The 19611-nt window shown below is 33.1% G+C and overlaps 1 long non-coding RNA gene across 1 annotated transcript; it reads right to left on the reverse strand.

Annotated features, from left to right (window-relative positions):
* Positions 1 to 16724: 16724 nt before the first annotated feature.
* Positions 16725 to 18970, reverse strand: LOC140183793 (uncharacterized). The gene is made up of 4 exons (XR_011879926.1): positions 18802 to 18970; positions 18656 to 18710; positions 18439 to 18567; positions 16725 to 16999 (listed from the first exon to the last, which is right to left on the reverse strand). It is a non-coding gene; the product is annotated as an uncharacterized lncRNA (long non-coding RNA).
* Positions 18971 to 19611: the final 641 nt, after the last annotated feature.

A 19611-nucleotide genomic window follows, 5' to 3' on the forward strand; every position in this document is an offset into this window, starting at 1 on the left:
AGCCTAGAAAATTTTTTATCATTTTCAAATGGTTAAATTACACAGTTGGTCCTCACACTTTCACTAAAGTTGTAAATTGGTCCCTATTATCACATGTGCAACTCACATGATCAAAATAGAGAATATTCTGTTAAATCAAACATTTTTTGAACGGCAAGGACTAAACTACAAATTTTAATTCTCTTTAGGGACCAATTTACAATTTCACTAAAAGCATAGGGACCAACTGTGTAATTTAACCTTAATTAATTAAAAAGTACGAAGAGGATTAAATTAAAAGTTTAATTATTCTGTTCGTTTTTAATTTTTTATTAAATTTTTATATTTTTTAATTAAGTTTTTTTATTATATTAAATTTTTTAATTAAATTTTTATTATAATAAAAATATTTTATTAGAATTAATAAAATATTTTATTAATTTAATAAAATATTCTCTCAATTTTAATATTTTTGTCATAATAAGAATTTGCTTACAAAATTTTATATAGTATAAAAATTTAATTAAAAAATATAAAATTTAAATTAAAAATTTAATAAAATTATAAAAATAATTAAACCTAAATTAAATCAACCTAACGAGGAAGGTTAATGTAACATACATCTCACTATCTCATTACTCATCAAACTTTAGCCTGTTTGAATTAGACAATATATATATAAAATTTAAATTTGTGTCTGTTTTTGTGAAAGAATCGTATACTATTATTGTCAATGTTTTTGCGGTTAGCATGGAAACAAAGAAATAAAAAAAGAAACTGCAAAAATGTTGACAATAATAATATGCAACTCTTTCAGGATACTTCAAATCATTCTTTACAATTTACACACTAATAATATAACTATTTACTTTATCTAACAATTTAATTTATATACTTCACTTTGTGGCTAAAAAATTTTAAATATGAGGTCAAATTGTGATATTTTAAATTATATTATTTTTTCGTCTTTTTTAAAATGTAAAAATTCTTTAAAAAATAATATTAGATTTTTAGTTTTAAATTGTTAAATTTTTTGAAATCAAAAATAAAAAATTCTAATTTTAATATTTTAAATTTTTTAAATATCAAAACAAATACCTCCTCCAAATTATATGTATATATTTTACGTTATTGTTTGACTATAAAATAATTATTTTGCATCACTATGTAAAATAAATTGTTAAAATTGAGATGTTTATATTTTGTTTTAAAAAAACTATGAATTTAAAAATCATCAGTACAGTGCTCCTCGACATACTCTCTCTCCTCGCTATCTTTTTTTCAAATGCCATTTTCTAGTATTGTTTCTAAAAAATTTTAATTATTAATTTTAATTATAAAAAATATATAATGTATATAATTAAAATCAATCGTTAAAATTTACTAAAACATCAATATACTAATATACTTGAAAACTTTCTATATCTCTGTCTTTGTGTTTAATTTAAGCAGTATTGGATATTTTTGTGGTACCTCATGTCTTTGACTCAACGCTGCTGGGTTTGTTTATTTTAGAATTTAATAAATAATTTGGCAATTATATATTTTCTTTTTGGTCGGAACTTGCATTATTGACAATTCATATTCAAGTCAGTCACGCATAGTCATACAAATTCCTATTGTACGTGCGATGGGTTTAACTTTAATATATTAATAATATAAGTTAATTAAATTTATATATTTAAATAATTCTTTAAATAATAAATTTAAAAATTAATTATTTTTATTAATATAATAATATATAATTAGTTATTTATATATTTTTTTTTATTATAACAAGCATAAAAATTAAATGCTTTTAATATAAATCAAAATTGTAAAACTTCCATAACGAGTTGTATATGTGATCTGATCTGTTTAAAAAGTATAACTATTTTCATTTGAAGAAACGATATAAAAAAAATTCAAAAACAAATGTAGACCTTGCAGGACATGCTTAACATTTTAGATATCAATTTCAATATATTATTCAATATAAAATATTAGTCAACAATTAATTAATTAATTAATTATACTACCTAGCCAACATCAATTATTCTACGATTAAATATTTTATTAATTAGTAGAAGAATAAAGATATCTTTTTATAAATTAAAGTTGGCATAAAATATTTATAAGATTAATTTTATTTCATTTGTTAGTTAATGCACATATATAACGCATGTAATTTTTTATAGAAATGTTTGTTTTAGATTTTGACTCATATTTCTCAAATGAAAAGCTAAAGTATTTTAAAAATGTAATATTATATAATTAAAATATATAAATAATCATTTTTGTTTACATTCTTCTTATATAATTAAATTCTTTTATATATCCTATTAGTTTCTTTTTCCAATATATATATTTGATGTTCTGACGATTCAACTACAATGAAACAACAGCATATATATCCTATTAGTTTCTTTCTCCAATATATATATTTGATTTTGACCCATTTTGCTGAACTTTTTTGCGATAGTTACATAACGGTCACCAATTTGAGCGTCATCCGTATATTATTGTTTGGACAATTGCTTGGACAATTAATTACTGGTAAAACTGTCACCAAATCATTGCAGCAGTTTTTTTTTTCTCATGTTTTTATTATATTTAGTGACCGTTTTAATATATCATTAACAATAAGTTTTTCTTTCTCTATTATATGCTAAATTATGAGCGACTTACTATTTACATATGAGTTTCCAATAAAATATATTCATTTTTCAACTAAAAAAAAAATCTGCTTATAGAATCAAATAGAAATACATTAAAGCATTCTATCACATAAAGATTTATATGATAAAAGATTTAGTTCATTCATTGTTCATCAAACTTCGTAATTCATATATTTTGAAAAAAAAAAGATCTATTATACATAATATAAGTTTTCTATCTAGCTTAGTGCTAAAAAAATATAACATAAAATTTTATAAGTATCAAGAATTTTTATAATTTGTTTCGGACTTGACGTCTGGAGTCCCATACGGTCCAACAATGATCCGGTTCTTAAACTCAAGTCATTCGTACGGTCAAAATTGGTTAGAAAGTCAAAAGCTAATAACTAACATTTAAATTCAAATACCTCCCTTATTTTAATTGTTGAAGTGGTAAAATGTTTAGGAAGAAAATTGAAAAAACTTCACAAACTAAGAAATTGTGACCAGAGAGTTTTTGGCATTTTCTCACCGTCTCAAAATTGATTTCATTGAATTGAGCTTACTTACTAACTTTTACAACTAGCTTTAACTATTAAATAACATAATAAGCTAACCTCTTAACCGATTCTGTATACAAATTTTGCTAGCAATTATTTAGTTACAACTAACTCAACTATTAACTATTCTAACAAGTTACTTTACATATTTTCTTATGTAACTTTAACCAACAAGATAAAATAAAATAGCAACACAAATTATATAAAGAGAGCCATTGGCTCTCTCCAAAAATGTAACACAACCTAACATCTTACGATAAGGAATTTAAAAAGAATAGATAAATGAATTTTTTCTACTAGACCTCTAAGATACCTGTTCTTATCAACCTAAGTCATTGGAAAGGATTTCCTACTATACCTTCAAAGAACTTGTCCTTGACAACCTAGATCAGAGGGGTGAAAACTGAAAGAAACCACCATGCAGATCACCTTAGTGTTGGATCCTCCAATCTTCCTCATGCAACAAGTGAAGCAAATCACTCACCTCACTTCTCACACAATAAAAAGTGCTTAAAAGCAACTGAAATTTATTCATCAAAATTATGTAAATTGTCTCACCAAAGGTGTTTAAATAGGCACCTAACAATTAACTAAAAGATAAGATAACTAATTTAAATCAAATTTGATCTTATTGGATTAGATCAGATTTGATTTAAATTTAAAATCCCTAAAAATACTACTAAGCATAGCAGATTTAAAATAAGTCTTCTAACAAACTTTTGACCACATAACAAACTAAAACAAAAGTCTAGAATTTCGAAATTTAAAAATAAATTATGCCTCCCACTGAATTCGGAAAGCATTATTGGGCTTCTTGCTGTCCTGACTTAGCCCAATGGGCCTTGCCCATTCTTCCTTAGTTAGAACTTGATGTAACTCCATATGCACAAGCGCTGCCAGGTTCCCAAAACTCTCCTTGAGCTTCTTTGCACGTGCTCTAGTGATGGGGCCCTCTGGAAGTGTGAAATTTCCATTCTGCCCTTTTGTCTTAGAATGCCCCTGTTGTCTTTCCGAGCATGTATCTTTCCCTCCTTCCTCAAAAAGATTCGTCCTCGAATCTGTGTCCATATCAAAAGGAGAGAGATCAGAAACATTGAAAGTAGCAGAGACATTATACTCACCTGGTAGGTCAATCTTGTAGGCGTTGTCATTGATCTTCTCAAGCACTTGGAATGGGCCATCCCCTCTAGCATCAAGTTTAGTCTTCCTCTGAGTAGGAAATCTCTCCTTCCTCAAATGTACCCAAACCGAATCTCCTGATTCGAAGACTATATGCTTTCGGATTTTGTTAACCCTTTCAGCCGTGGTTTTGTTCTTCCTCTCAATTAGGTCACGAGCCTTTGCATGTATTGCTTTAACTTTCTCAGCCTTGCTAGCTCCATCTAAACTAATAATATCACTCAAAGGTAAATGCATTAAATCTAAGATAGTGAGAGGATTAAAACCATAGACAAGTTCAAAAGGTGAAAAACCAGTGGAAGAATGGATTGTCCTGTTATAAACAAACTCAATAAAAGATAAACAATCTTCCCAGGTTTTCAAATTCTTACCAACAACAGCACGCAATAAGGTTCCCAATGTCCTATTTATGACTTCAGTTTGACCATCAGTTTGAGGGTGACAAGTAGTTGAGTATAATAATTTTGTTCCTAGCTTACTCCACAAAACTTTCCAAAAGTGACTTAAGAATTTGACATCACGATCAGAAACAATAGTTTGGGGAACACCATGTAAGCGCACAACTTCTCGAAAGAATAGGTCAGCAATATGTGTGGCATCATTAGTTTTATGGCAAGCAATGAAATGATCCATTTTACTAAATCTATCTACCACAACAAAAATGATATCTCGACCTCTCCAAGTTCTAGGCAAACCAAGAACAAACTCCATAGAAATATCAACCCATGGATGCACATGAACAGGTAAAGGAGTATACAAACCATGTGGTAAAGACTTAGATTTAGCTTGTTTACATGCAATGCATTTAGCACAAAATTTCTCAACATCTTTACGTATGTGGGGCCAGTAAAAATGCTCAGATAAAACATCCAAAGTCTTATGCACACCAAAATGACCCATCAAACCCCCCTATGTGATTCTAGAACAAGTAACTCCCTAATAGAACAAGTAGTTCTGTAGGTACACAAATTCTTTTACCCCGAAAAAGAAAGCCATCATGCTTATAGAATTTGTTATATGCACCATGTTCACATGCAGCATAGATAGAGGCAAAAGCAGAATCAATTGCATACAATTTCTTCATACACTCAAAATCTAACAGTTTAGAAGTAAGGGTTGTGATTAAGGAATACCTTCTAGATAATGCATCAGCAACCACATTCTCTTTACCTTTCTTATAGGCGATTACATATGGAAAGGATTCAAGGAATTCTATCCATTTTGCATGTCTCTTGTTCAGCTTCCCTTGGCCCTTCAAGTGTTTGAGGGATTCATAGTCAGTATGTACCACAAATTCCTTAGGTAGCAAATAATGCTGCCACACTTCCAAAGCTCGCACCAAGGCATAAAGCTCTTTATCATAAGTGGAGTAGTTGAGGCGGGCCCCATTCAACTTCTCACTAAAATAGGCGATTGCTCACTTTTCCTGCATCAAAACAGCACCTATACCAATTCCAAAAGCATCACATTTCGATTTCAAAAGTTTTAGAAAAATCTGGTAAAATAAGAATGGGGGCAAAACACAATAATTCTTTCAAGGTGTTAAAGGCAAGTTCTTATTCCTGATCCCATTTAAAGTTGACATGTTTCTGATGATTTCAGTTAAAGGTACAGCAATAGTAGAAAAATCTTTAACAAACCTCCGATAAAAACCCGCAAGACCATGAAAACTTCTAACATCAGAGACACTCAGAGGTGTGGGCCATTCTCTAATAGCCTTCACCTTCTCGTCATCTACCTCAATTCCTGCAGAACTTATCACAAAACCTAGGAATACAACTTTACTCAGACAAAAGGAGCACTTTTGGAGATTAGCATACAATTTTTTCTTTCTAAGTACCTCTAAAGCAGATTGAACATGCAAAATATGATCATCAAGACATTTACTGTAGATAAGGATATCATCAAAATAAACAACCATAAATTTACCTAAAAACTCTCGCAAAACATGATTCATTAGTCTCATAAATGTACTAGGTGTATTAGTCAAACCAAATGGCATAACTAACCACTCATACAAACCATATTTAGTTTTGAAAGATGTTTTTCATTCATCACCAAGTTTCATTTGTATTTGATGATAACCACTCCTTAAATCTATTTTAGTAAAAATAACAGAACCATGCAATTCATCAAGCATATCATCAAGTCTAGGAATAGGATGGCAATACTTTACCGTAATCTTATTTACAGCTCTGCAGTCAACACACATCCTCCATAAGCCATCCTTCTTGGGCACCAATAGTACCAGAACAGCATAAGGACTCATGCTTTCTCTCACAAAACCCTTAGCCAAAAGGTCCTCGACTTGTCGTTGCAGTTCCTTCGTCTCCTAAAGATTGGTCTGGTAAGCTGGCCGATTAGGAATGCTTGATCCAGGGACAAAGTCAATCTGATGTTCAATACCTCGTAATGGAGGTAAACCTGAGGGCATCTCATCTGGAAATACATCGCCAAATTCCTGCAAGAGTAAAATAAAAGTACTAGGCAGGTTATGGTTAGTTTCAATGGTAGAAAATAAAGACTCTCTAAATCGTACTAACACCAATATTTTTTTCTCTAAACTAGCATGCTTCAGATCCCTCTCTTTGGCATAAAAACAAATTTTGTGAGCACTCTCACTCTCTACAGATGCTTCTCTTTTAGAATTCTCTTTTTCACTCAGGCCCTGACACTTTTTCTCACACGTTTTATTTCTCAAAGCTCTCTCTTTACCCTCTTGTTTTTCAATTTTCTCACATCCTAAATACTCTTTAGTAGATTTGCGCATGCTTAGTTGCTCCAGGTACACTTCTTTAGGTGACAAAGGTGCAAGGGTAATCTTCTTCCCAAGATAAGTGAAGGAGTATCGGTTTGTGAAACCATTATGGACCACCTTCCTATCATACTGCCATGGACGGCCTAGGAGTAGATGACAAGCCTGCATGGGAACCACGTCACAAAGTAACTCGTCATTATATCTCCCAATATAGAATTGTATGCGAGCTTGCTTCATAACCTTTAACTCACCAACATCACTTAGCCACTCCAGTTTGTAAGGGTTAGGGTGTTTGGTGCATTTCAACCCTAATTTCATGATCAAAGTAGAGCTAGCAACGTTTGTATGACTTCCAGCATCAATGATCATGAGTCCAACCTTACCTCCCAATAAAAATTTTGTATGAAAGATGTTCTTTCGCTGTTCTAGACGATCATCCTTGGCTTGTACATTTAAGATCCGCCTAGTAACAAGGGTCTCGCCACTAACAGCATACTCAACTATATCTTCATTATCTGTAGCATCATCCGCATGTGGCATGTCTTCATACCCATCTAAGTTATCAGATTCTGAGAAAATATCATTTGCTTTAATTACCATGGTCCTTTTATTTGGACACTCGGAAGCATAATGGCCTAATCCGTGGTACTTAAAGCAGGTAATATCACGATGCCATTGATAAACGAAATTTAGCATGTCGATTTAGAATTCAATGATGAATATGATCGTGAGTATAGTCTAATCGACACTTAAACTTCGCATCAAACAATCCTACAATCTATAACCGATAGTATTAGTCTCCCGAGTCGTCCTCCCTTGGAATTGCTAGAGCGTGCATCTTATTGATTAGAAAGCCTTGTTATGATTCTCTGAAGGTTTTTGCAAAATAGAAAACAAACAATCAATCCTTAGAAGACTTGGCTTAGGGTTGGCATTAGAAATTCTATCCTTATAGTTCTCTCAATGATGACAACAATTAGGCCTTGCTTCATTTAGTTAACCCCTAGGCATAGAGGAAAGTCAAATGAGAGTAATCAACTTGAGTCACAAGTCCTAGCTTTACCTTATGGAAATCTAGCTTTAGTGTACTCCAAGTCAATTAGCAATCCCTAATTCCAAATCAACAATTGGCACAACTATTCAACTTCTTCTAATGGCTCAAACCCTATGCCAAGTAGAAACTTTTACTCCATAACTAGTGTTGCCATTTCATCAAACATTTGGTGAGCAAGAGTGAAAGCCATGGTAAATTTGAGAGGAAAGTAGAATTAAAACTATTTCAACACAAGGAACTAACAACAATTAACATAGAACAACAATGGAAATGAGATTCTAAAGAAATTGATTAAATCCAAAACTACAAAGTTGAATCCAAGATCTATGAGAATTGAGCAATTACAAACACTAATTGAGATTGGAGAAGAAGATCTATGACATGAACAAAATGAATTGAGAATTGCAATGGATCTCACCAAAGAGTGAATGAAAATTCAAGAATTGGATGAAGATGAACCCTAGTGAGAGCTTTTGAATCTCTCTCCTTCTCCACAAGTGTAACTAACTATCCTCCAAAAAATATCTAGAATCTAAAAATGAGCTAAAAAAGTGCTTAACCCTTGTTCCCTTGGTCTTCTTAAGCTTTTCCCGCCAGAGCACTTCCCCAAAATGGGATTCCCAACTGCCTCCAGGCCCAAGTCACGTGACTCTTAAAAAAAATCATATTCGCACATCGGCGCGCACGCGCAATGTACGCGTGCACGTCCACGGGACATCTTGTAATGTGCGCGGAGGCGTAATGTACGCGTGCGCGCTACTGGAGATCATGGCCTAGCCGCTACGCAAGCCGGCTCGTGGCTTGGCTCTTGGCTTCGACTTCTTAACTTCTCAATCCACGCGGACGCATCAAGTGCGCGCACGCGCCCATGCCGAGATTTCCAAAGTTCAATTCTCATGCTCCCTTCCTCTGCACCCGTCCTTCTTCTCTCTTCCGGTCCGTCTCTGCCCTATATTCTGAAACCACTTAACACACAGGTCACGGCATCGAATGGCATCAAGAGAAGATTAGAAATGTATCTAATTTAGTGCAAAATAAGCATGTTTTCATTCATGAGGCAAGATTAGGAAAGGAACACAAAGTCTTGTATTTTCATGTAGAAAACGTGTGGAATTATTGATAAAACCCCTGAAATCAACACAAGATAAACCCTCAAAATGGAGTATATCAGCCGTGCAGGAGGTGTAGAAGTGGAATTAGGTGTGTGCGGCTTCCTATGCTGCTCTGTGGGCTTCTCCTTTGATTCGGTAGGTTTGGATCCAGTCTTCTTCCTGAAATTAGCACCTCTCGAATCCCACCTTGAAGTAGAATTACGCAGCCCTTTCACCTTTTGCTATCTTCCCACTTTGATAGCTAGGTTCACCAAGTCTTCCATAGTCACAAATGGGAGATGTTCTACAGTATTTGCAATGTCTCGGTTCAACCTACTCAAGAAACATGCAATAGTAGCCTCAGACTCCTCCTCAATATTTGCTTGGATTAGCAGCATCTCTATCTCCTTATGATACTCATCTACAGACTTAGAACCTTGGTATAACTGTTGGAGCCGTTGATGTAGCTCCCTGTAGTAGTAAGAAGGGACAAACCGTTGTCGCATGACCTTCTTCATCTTTTTCCAAGACAGAAATTGGTGATTTTCCATTCCGCCTCCTCTGTTTGTCCAGCTCGGCCCACCATACAAGGGCATAATCTGAGAATTTGACAGCCGCTAGCCTTACCTTTTTTACATCAGTGTAGTTATGACACTGAAAGAGGAGCTCTACCTTGCGTTCCCATCCCAGGTACGCCTCAGGATCACTTCTGCCTTTAAATTCTGGGATGCGCATCTTGATAGCATTAAGGTTATTATCAACATCTACCGATTGTCTATGATGCCGGGATCTGGATGAAGTCTCCTCCTCAGACTCCGTAGAATCATTATGAATAGATTCTCGTGACCGTACTTTTTGCCTAGCGGAAAAAGAGTTAATTCGAGAATCCATGTCATCAAGACGTTGTTGAATCCCTGTAAGGATGCTGGCAAATGCGTCGAGGTGGAAAGTTAGTTGTGGATCGGGGTTCCCTTCAGTGTTAGCTATCAATGAACCTGTAAAAGAAAAGACCTTACAGCACTCTTCTCATGTGTATCACTCGGAATAGGACACTCGTGTTTCACTTAATATGTGGCTTTTATCCTCTGATGAGCTTACCACTCTTGCCTTTTTCCACTCTTGGATTGCCTTAACAAGTTGCACTTCGGAAGATGAGGAATTGAGACACCAAACTAAGATAATCTGAATGATAGAAACGTTCAACTTGACAAGAAGACAATTAAAGTATGTGAAAAAAAGGAAACAAGGAGTGATACTAGGATGACAAAAACTAGCAAAATTGGATCCTAAGTAGAACCCAAGGAAAATTTGAAAAGATAAACAATGGGAAAATTTAAAATTATTTTTTTCTTTTTTTTAACGTTTATTTTTTTGTTAACTGGAATAAACAGAAATTGCAGTAATAGAATTTAAGGAAGAGTTTTTTTTTCGTTTTTTTTAATCTAAAGTAAATTGCATAAATTGAAAGGAAAGATAAAGAGATTAAACAAGACCCATGAAACGTGTAGATAAATAAGAATTTACCTACGACCTGTAACTGATACCAGATGATAAGGAATTTAAAAAGAATAGATAAATGGATTTTTCCTACTAGACCTCTAAGATACCTGTTCTTAGCAACCTAGGTTACCGGAAAGGATTCCCTACTAGACCTTCAAAGAACTTGTCCTTGACAACCTAGATCAGAGGGGAGAAAACTGAAAGAAACCACCACGCAGATCACCTTAGTGTTGGATCCTCCAATCTTCCTCATGCAACAAGTGAAGCAAATCACTCACCTCACTTCTCACACAATAAAAAGTGCTTAAAAGCAACTGAAATTTATTCATCAAAGTTATGTAAATTATCTCACAAAAGGTGTTTAAATAGGCACCTAACGATTAACTAAAAGATAAGATAACTAATTTAAATCAAATTTGATCTTATTGGATTAGATCAGATTTGATTTAAATTTAAAATCCCTAAAAATACTACTAAGCATAACAGATTTAAAATAAGTCTTCTAACAAACTTTTGATCACATAACAAACTAAAACAAAAGTCTAGAATTTCGAAATTTAAAAATAAATTATGTCTCCCACTAAATTCAGAAAGCATTATTGGGCTTCTTGCTGTCCTGACTTAGCCCAATGGGCCTTGCCCATTCTTCCTTGGTTAGAACTTGATGTAACTCCATATGCACAAGCGCTGCCAGGTTTCCAAAACTCTCCTTAAACTTCTTTGCACGTGCTCTAGTGATAGAGCCCTCTGGAAGTGTAAAATACCCATTATGCTCTTTTGTCTTAAAATGTCCCTGTTGTCTTTCCGAACATGTGTCATCTTACTTTTTAGATCCATTTTGACTTGAGCGTCAGAATATATTTGCAGGTATTAGAGCCCGTTTGGGAATGCACAAAAGTTACTTTTTTTTACTTTTGAATTATGAAAAGTTACGATAAGTGTGTTTGGCACTATTTTTAAGAAGAGCTTTTAACTTCCCCAAAAGTTAATTTATAGCTTTTGAAAAAAGTAGAAATAGATGACTTTCTCCTTTTTTATAAGTCATTTTATCACTTCCGTGAAAAAAAAAATTGATTTCAAAACAAAAAAATTTACTTTCGTTCTTGATTCTGTGGAAAAATATTTTCTGTTTCTGCTAGAAATACTAGCCCTTCACCACCATTTTCACGCAAGGTTCCATCTTCTAGAAGCACTGGCCTTCCACCATCATCCTCACACGCAATGTTTCATCTACCGGAAGTGTTGGCCTTCCACCACCATTTTCATGTAATGATTCATCTGCTGGAAGTATTGACCCTTCACCACCATCTTCTGTTCCATCTGAACCAGCATATATTCTTTTCAGGTATTTTTTTTATCATTTTATCATTCTATTTTTATTATTAAATTTGTATTGAATATTTTGTATGCTATGAAATCTCAATTTTAATTTTATTTTTTTATGTGTGATTTTAATTTTATTTTTTTATATGTGATTTTATTTTTATACAACTTGCTATTATTTTTATAATTAGTTTTATAATTTTTTTTTATGTTTTTTCCCAACAAATTCATGAAAGTGGCAAGTTCGGAAGAAAATTTAAAGCTGATTGGAATGAACGAAATATTGTTGTATTCATAAAAATATGTAAAGAAGAAATAGTGGCTCGAAATAGACCTGGAACACATTTTAACAAAGTTGGTTGGACAAATTTAAAAATAAAATTCTTGAAAGAGACTGGTTTAAATTATGAGTCTAAACAATTTAAAAAAATTTAATATCCATTCTCTTATGTCAAAAAATTGTATTTTTTGAGTTATTTATCCAAACGCTACAACTTTAAAATAAGTACTTCTATAGTTAAAAATCTAAACACAAAATAACTTATTTATAAGCTACTATTAATAAAAGTCCTTATACTTTAAACTCTTTTTTCAAAAGAACTTATTTAAGTTATTTACCCAAAACTGGACCTTAGTCTATCATTTCAAAAATCCAATTCTGTTATCACTAAGATCGATGAATTCTCAATCCTTCTCTCACCCATACTAGTGAATTCTCGTGCATAATCTAAACGAAAAAAAAAAAACTATGAACAATATAATAACAATTCTTCAATCATTTTGACTTTTTGAGGTTCCTGTGTAGCAGTTAGAAATTGGCGAGTTCAACTCTCTTACCCAAAATGAAAAGAAAAAAAAAATCCTTAAAAGCTACCGAAATAAAAATAAGTGTCAGGGATATCAGGATTGTGGTATTAAATTCTACCGATTAAAGAAACAATACATAAGCATTGGAATGTTACTGAATAGAGACCGTTAAAAGCAAGGGGTCACAAATAAGGGACATTATGCATCTTATTTGGCGTAGTGATCTATAGCATTTTGTTAAGTTGCATGCCTACATATTAGTCTTTGATTATAAATTTTTTTGTGTATAAATAATTTTAGCTGCATCTATTTACAGATATAAGACATTGAGATAGAAACACAGAAATACAAAATCATGTTTGATAAATAAGATATAAATAGAAATATTATGTCTAAAAATACTGAATTAATGTATTTTATATCTATTTTGATAAGAAAGACACAGAAACACTAACAAAAAATCAGTGACGGATCCAAAAAAAATTTCAATAGGGACAAAATATACATAATATAATAACTTTTATAATTATACTATGATGTTATAAAATAGGAATATTCTTTAAATTATTTAACTAATAAATTAAAATAAAATAATAATTCAAAATAATAACAACTAATTTAGAATTCCATTCTTCTATGTTTCATATTTTGAAAAGATTGAATAATCTTTTCATTGTCAATACAATCAAATGTCTCTCTTTTTATGTATGTCACTAAACAATCATTTAAAAATTCATCTCCCATACGTTTACGAAGTCGACTCTTTATGATGTTCATAGCAGAAAAAGTTCTTTCAACTGATGCAGTTGCTACGGAAAAACTAATACTAATTTCAAAAGAAGAAACATTAATGGATAAACAATATTTTTTCGAGTCTCAACCAACTTCATCAACCAATACAGCAAATAATTCATCCTCAAGATCATCTATAATAACTTTTGTTGTTTTCCTTGCAGCAGCTCTTACAATGTCTTTTGGATTGAGGGTGCTATTAGTTTAAGATTCTCACGAGCATTTTTGAAAGTACGACCAGTCTCTTCATTATGTTGCGCAAGAAGGTTTAGAAGTTCCAAAAAATTTCCTTGGTTAACAAAATCATCTGTCTCGTCATTACCACGAAAAGCCAATCCTTATCGCAAAAGAAATCTAATACAATCAATTGTTGCTGTCAAGTGAATTTGATAATTCTTTTTAGCTTGCTCAGATTGTTTTTCAATAGCAGCAGTGATGTGTTGTTTTGGTCTCATAAGTGCTTCATATTTTCTCCAAACTTGATTATGAGTGCTATCATAAATCCTAACATGAATTTGTAGTCTCTCTTTTATTTTTCCAATTTGAAAAGTCAGTAGTTACAAAAGCATCACCACCTTCGGTCTCGAGTTTCATAAGATAACGACAAAGACAAAAAACAGCATCTTTTGATATACTATACTCTAACCAGTTGCCATAATCAACAAACCAATTAGGATTAAATTTTTGGAAAGAAGAACCACACGCAGTTTACGAAAAATTATGAGTTCTTGGTTGACAAAGACCTTTTTGCAAAGATGCACATCTAACTTTGTCTCTCTCATTTAGGTGATAACTTGAAATATTTGGTCGTTGTCCTAAATCTGCTATAAGACTATTTACTTCGAATTCTAAAAACCTCTTTTTATTAGAAGAGGTTAATGAATTATTTTGGAATTCAATCTCCAATGATAAGATTCTTTTAAAATATCTCTCCATTACTAATAAGATAAAATTATAAATCTAAGTTAATTAATTAATAAAAAATTCACAATTCTACACAAATTAAAAATTATAATATAAAATTATAAATATAAAATTGATAAATATATGTCATTTAAATAAATTTCTAACAACAACAACACCTAATATCCCAATTTCCAATCCATTCTAAGCTCCTGCGATGTCAATGCATACCTACTGACGAGACAGAATTACTATAAATGTCATCTAACTCAATGAGGTAATATTACTCATTGTTCAACATTAGTAGTCGAAAAACATAAATTGAGCATTTCAATTTTCCATAGCTAGAGCCTAAAATGGATAACATAACCTAGAAAAAGGTCTTATAATGAAATTTAAACAATACCATATAAACTTATTTCAAAAGCTCATAAAATTTATCCATTAGAAGTTAAATATGATGGACTTCTACTGCTCCACAGTCTCACATAGTCACATAAAACTTTTATAAATAAGATTTTGCAGATTGCATTAATAAATCTTTACATATTAGTCCCCATTTTTTTTTTTCATCTTAAGCAAGTAGGAAAGACACAACCTTTATATATCAAGTAAGAAAAAAAAGTACCGTATAAATACAGTCTTTAAATTACGTCAATGCACAAAAATAATTAACAAATAAATTAATCAAACTAAACTTGTAATTACATCAGAATAAATTCAAATATTCAATCAAAAATTCACAATTAACAAATCAATTAAATCAATTATCAAACAACAATAAAGCAAATAAGTAAATAAGCAGAATTACAGATCGGTGAATCATGATTCATGAATGTACTAAAAAAATTCAAGATTGAAAGGCAGGCATCCTTTGTTGAAGCATGAAGAGTGAAAAGTAAAAACCAAAGAGAGAAGAGGATTGCAGATTTGCAGTATTTGAAGAAGAAGGACGGACGGAACCGATCGATGAAGAAGAAGGCAGAAGGAGACACAGAGATGTGGAGACACGGCAGTAACTCTGGAAACAAGAGGGCAAAGAGCCGGAGACGTCAGCGGGGAGAGAACTATGACACTAGCTGAGACGTGGAGTGGCTCTGGTCTCTAGAGACAAGAGTGCTGAGTGCGGGTTACGAAGGCTGGAGGCCGGGAGTAGATGAAGAAGATTGGAAAAAAAGAAGGGTTACGGATTTGATTTGGGGTGGGGTCAAAACAAATTATATAGTTGGGGCATTTAAGACATTTTACTAAGAACTACTAAGTAATTTCTGAAATTTCACTGGGGGCAGTTGATAAACCGCTATTTTTCGGTTTATCTTGCGCTTACTTTAGAGGGTTTTATACATTATTCTCACACTTATTCATTGAATTCGCATGTTTTACATTTTCCTTCCTAATTTTGTGCTTTGATTGAAAACATGCTTCGTTGGCATTAAATTTTCTAATTTTAATTCTCTCTCATTATCATTTGATGCCGTGATATGTTTGCTGAGTGTTTTCAGGGTTTATAGGGGGGCAAGAATAGCTTACCCCTGATTCCCCCACTCTGTAGCCTCTAATCTGTGTTTTCGGGTTTGGAACTGGGCCAAAACCAGCCCAGAAATCGCCCCCAACGTTTTCTAATATCTGCAGCACGTGATGCTTTGTCACGTGTACGCGTCGCCCACGCGTACACGTCGCTGAATCAAAAACTTGGTCACGCGTATGCATCGTCCCACGCGTACGCGTCGCTTGAATCCTGCGCTAGTCACGCGTACGCGTCACTGCCAGCTTCTCAAAACTTCATTTTCTTGTATTCCTTCCACTTTTGCATGCTTCTTATCCATCTTCTAAGCCATTCCTGCCTTATATAAATCCTGAAAACACTCAGCAAACATATAACAGCATCGAATGGTAATGAGAGTGTAACACCCTACCACACTAAGCTTTACGCTTAAGTCGTAAAACGAATGTGGTGTGGTATTACGACCTCTAAAATAAAATGAGTACATATAATAGCAGAAAAATTATAATATGCTAGGAGCCTTAAAGAAAAGGGGAAAATAAAAAAATCGCACAATAAAGGCGCAACGCTCAAGGAACGAGTTAACTTACGTGCTAAGAAAATCATAACTATCAAACATAAGCTAACAGAAGTAGGAGTAGAATACCAAGGATACAAAATAACAAGCTCCTAACTCAGCCTGCGAAGTCAAGACTGGCCGGAGAATATTTACACATATATACATACATATCCAAACCCAAAAGTACATATACACAATCCTGCCTCTCCATAAACCTCTAAGAGGATCAAAAAGAATAAGTCATGCGGAGAGAAAACTAAGTACATATATATACATCATAGCATAACAAGCTATCCCAGTAACCACTCCGCTTTAAGAGTCCAGACGCCTAACGAGATGCCTCTCGACCTGCATCTGAAAGACAACAACATAGTATGGAATGAGAACCGGAGGTTCTCAGTATGGTAAAGGTGCCACACACATAATATATAAGGTCCTGGGAATGCCAGAGGCAATCCTAGAACACCGACACTCAGATTATAGAGCTTAAAGTATTAAGTAGAAGCCATAAAAGGTGGTTTACTAAGGATATTTAAACCTAACTTAACTTAACCTTAAATCTAAATCCCATTCTGTCATTCCTCCTTACCTCCAACTCCATCATGCATTTTCATAGACAAGTAAACAAACAAAGGCAAGTACAAGAAGGTTACAAGTACTGCAGATAACAAATATACATTTAACATGGCAAGTACATTTAGGCATACCCAGTTAATACACAAGCAAGTAGTTCAAATAATATGCATATGATGCATGCCTGTCCTATGGCTGATGAGGCTCATCTGTCGGTTATCCAGCCAACCCGACAAGTCTGAATTGTCCTTAGACTGTCCCCCGACGTGCATCCCCAAGAGTCTATGCATAGCTTTATCTCAAATAATCAATATTGCTCAATGGGGGTAACATTCCCGGGAATTTATATAGTGCCCGGTCACACTTACGTCGTAGGGTCAACAGAGTATCGAGTTTTCTACCTGGTACACGTGGTGGCAAGCCACGGCACTTTATCCAGGGAACCTCGTATCTCAGATTATTCAAATTCATAAGCCATATAAATAATTCAATTATAATTCATTAACATCCACATCATTCTCAATTGCATCTCATTCATCATCATACGTTAAACATATTCAATCCTTGTCCTTCGATATCACACCTCTCATTTCGTCCATCAATAGTTCCAATTCAAAACATAATTCATTCTTTTCTAAGAATCAAACTTCAAACTTAAAACATACTTATTTTCTTAATAACTCTAATTCAAACCATATAATCTTTGAATCTAAATCTTTTTAGATAATCATATAAACAAAATCTCTAATTTTTATAAAATTTTGGCAGCACCTCCTCTAAAACTCGGACTTTGCCACCCTTTTCGGGTCCAAACCTGCTTTCTTTTCAATTCAACACACCCTTCCTCATCATCATAACAGTCACCACAATAAATCTACCTCAGATCAACAATTATACTCATACAATATTCAAATCCAACAACCAAAAATTCAACTAAGGATCATAGTTCACTAATCCTAGGCTTCTAACACAAGATACCTCAAATCAATAATTCACCAAGTTATTAATTAATCAACAAGCACCAAACTAACCATGTTCATCAATAATAACATTCACCATCCAAAATTAATAACTAATTATCCAATAAACTTCAACCAAATATATTCATCGAAGAATTACTAAACATTAAACATACACCCGCATTCCAACTTATCCTATGGTCACCTAGCCTAAGTTTTCACAGAACATTATATATTAAATGCAAGAAACCTAAACCATACCTTGGCCGATTTTCACGTAACGACCAAAGCTATTTATTCAAAACCAAGACAGCCCCTCAAAACTCAACTAATCCGCTTCCACCAAGTTCCAGTATTCACAATTTCAAGCTCCAATTATTTATTTTCAACCTAATACACATTCATAATACATATATACCCAATTTAATACTCAAAGCTCAAATTTAATGAAAATAAAATAGAATTATCGTATCCTCACCTTACCCAAGCTTCACATAAGCAAGAGTGAACGTTTCTCTCAAGCTAATTGGATCCTAAAACATCAGAAATCAAAGAAATTCAATATTCCCACTCAAAATTCGAAAATTGGGGGAAGATGAAGCTGAGAGTGATTAAATAAGTTACCTATGAAATTGTCCCGATAGAAATGTAGAGCTCGATGCGGTGGACGCGTGGCCGCAAACGGTGCGGCAATCGGAGCTCGGACGGAGAAGTTACGGCGAATTGAAATTTGCCGCAAGGGTTTCGGCGTTGCTTTCTCTCCCTGGAGCTTTCATGTCGCTGAAGCCAAAATGGAGAAGAAAGGAACGTGGGCTCATTTAAAGTGTGGGTCCGGTTGGACCAACAGCCCGGTTTGGGCCCGGTTCAACCGGTTCGGCCCGTTCGGTCCAATTTTGGACCGTTTTCTTTGAAATTGGTGTCAAAATTCTCGTTTCGATGAGCTCTATCCTAATTTAATATAATATTCACATTTTTAATCCTCTTTATTAAAAACTAATTTATTAACTAATTTAACCGGGGTTTACAGAGAGAGGGTTAAAATTAGCAAATTTAAGACCAACGAAGCATGTTTTCAATCAAAGTATAAAATTAGGAAGGAAAATGTAAAACATGCGAATTCAATGAATAAGTGTGAGAATAATGTATAAAACCCACTAAAGTAAGCGCAAGATAAACTATAAAATAGCAGTTTATCAACAGTTGCCCCCACTACTCAATGAATGCATCCGTCCCTGCAAGAGATACAAGTTATTTTTTATTTTTTATTAATTTTTCATAATTATATTTTTTATTATAATATTTTTTTCTCAAATTTTTTGAATAAAAAATAAGAATAAATTAAACTTTTATAATTTATTAAATTTATTATCAAACAAAATATAAGAATACTAATTTTAGTGTCTCTATTCTTTATATCTTGTTCTTATTAACTTA

Source organism: Arachis hypogaea, chromosome 3, assembly GCF_003086295.3.
Source record: "Arachis hypogaea cultivar Tifrunner chromosome 3, arahy.Tifrunner.gnm2.J5K5, whole genome shotgun sequence".
NCBI classification, from domain to species: domain Eukaryota; kingdom Viridiplantae; phylum Streptophyta; class Magnoliopsida; order Fabales; family Fabaceae; genus Arachis; species Arachis hypogaea.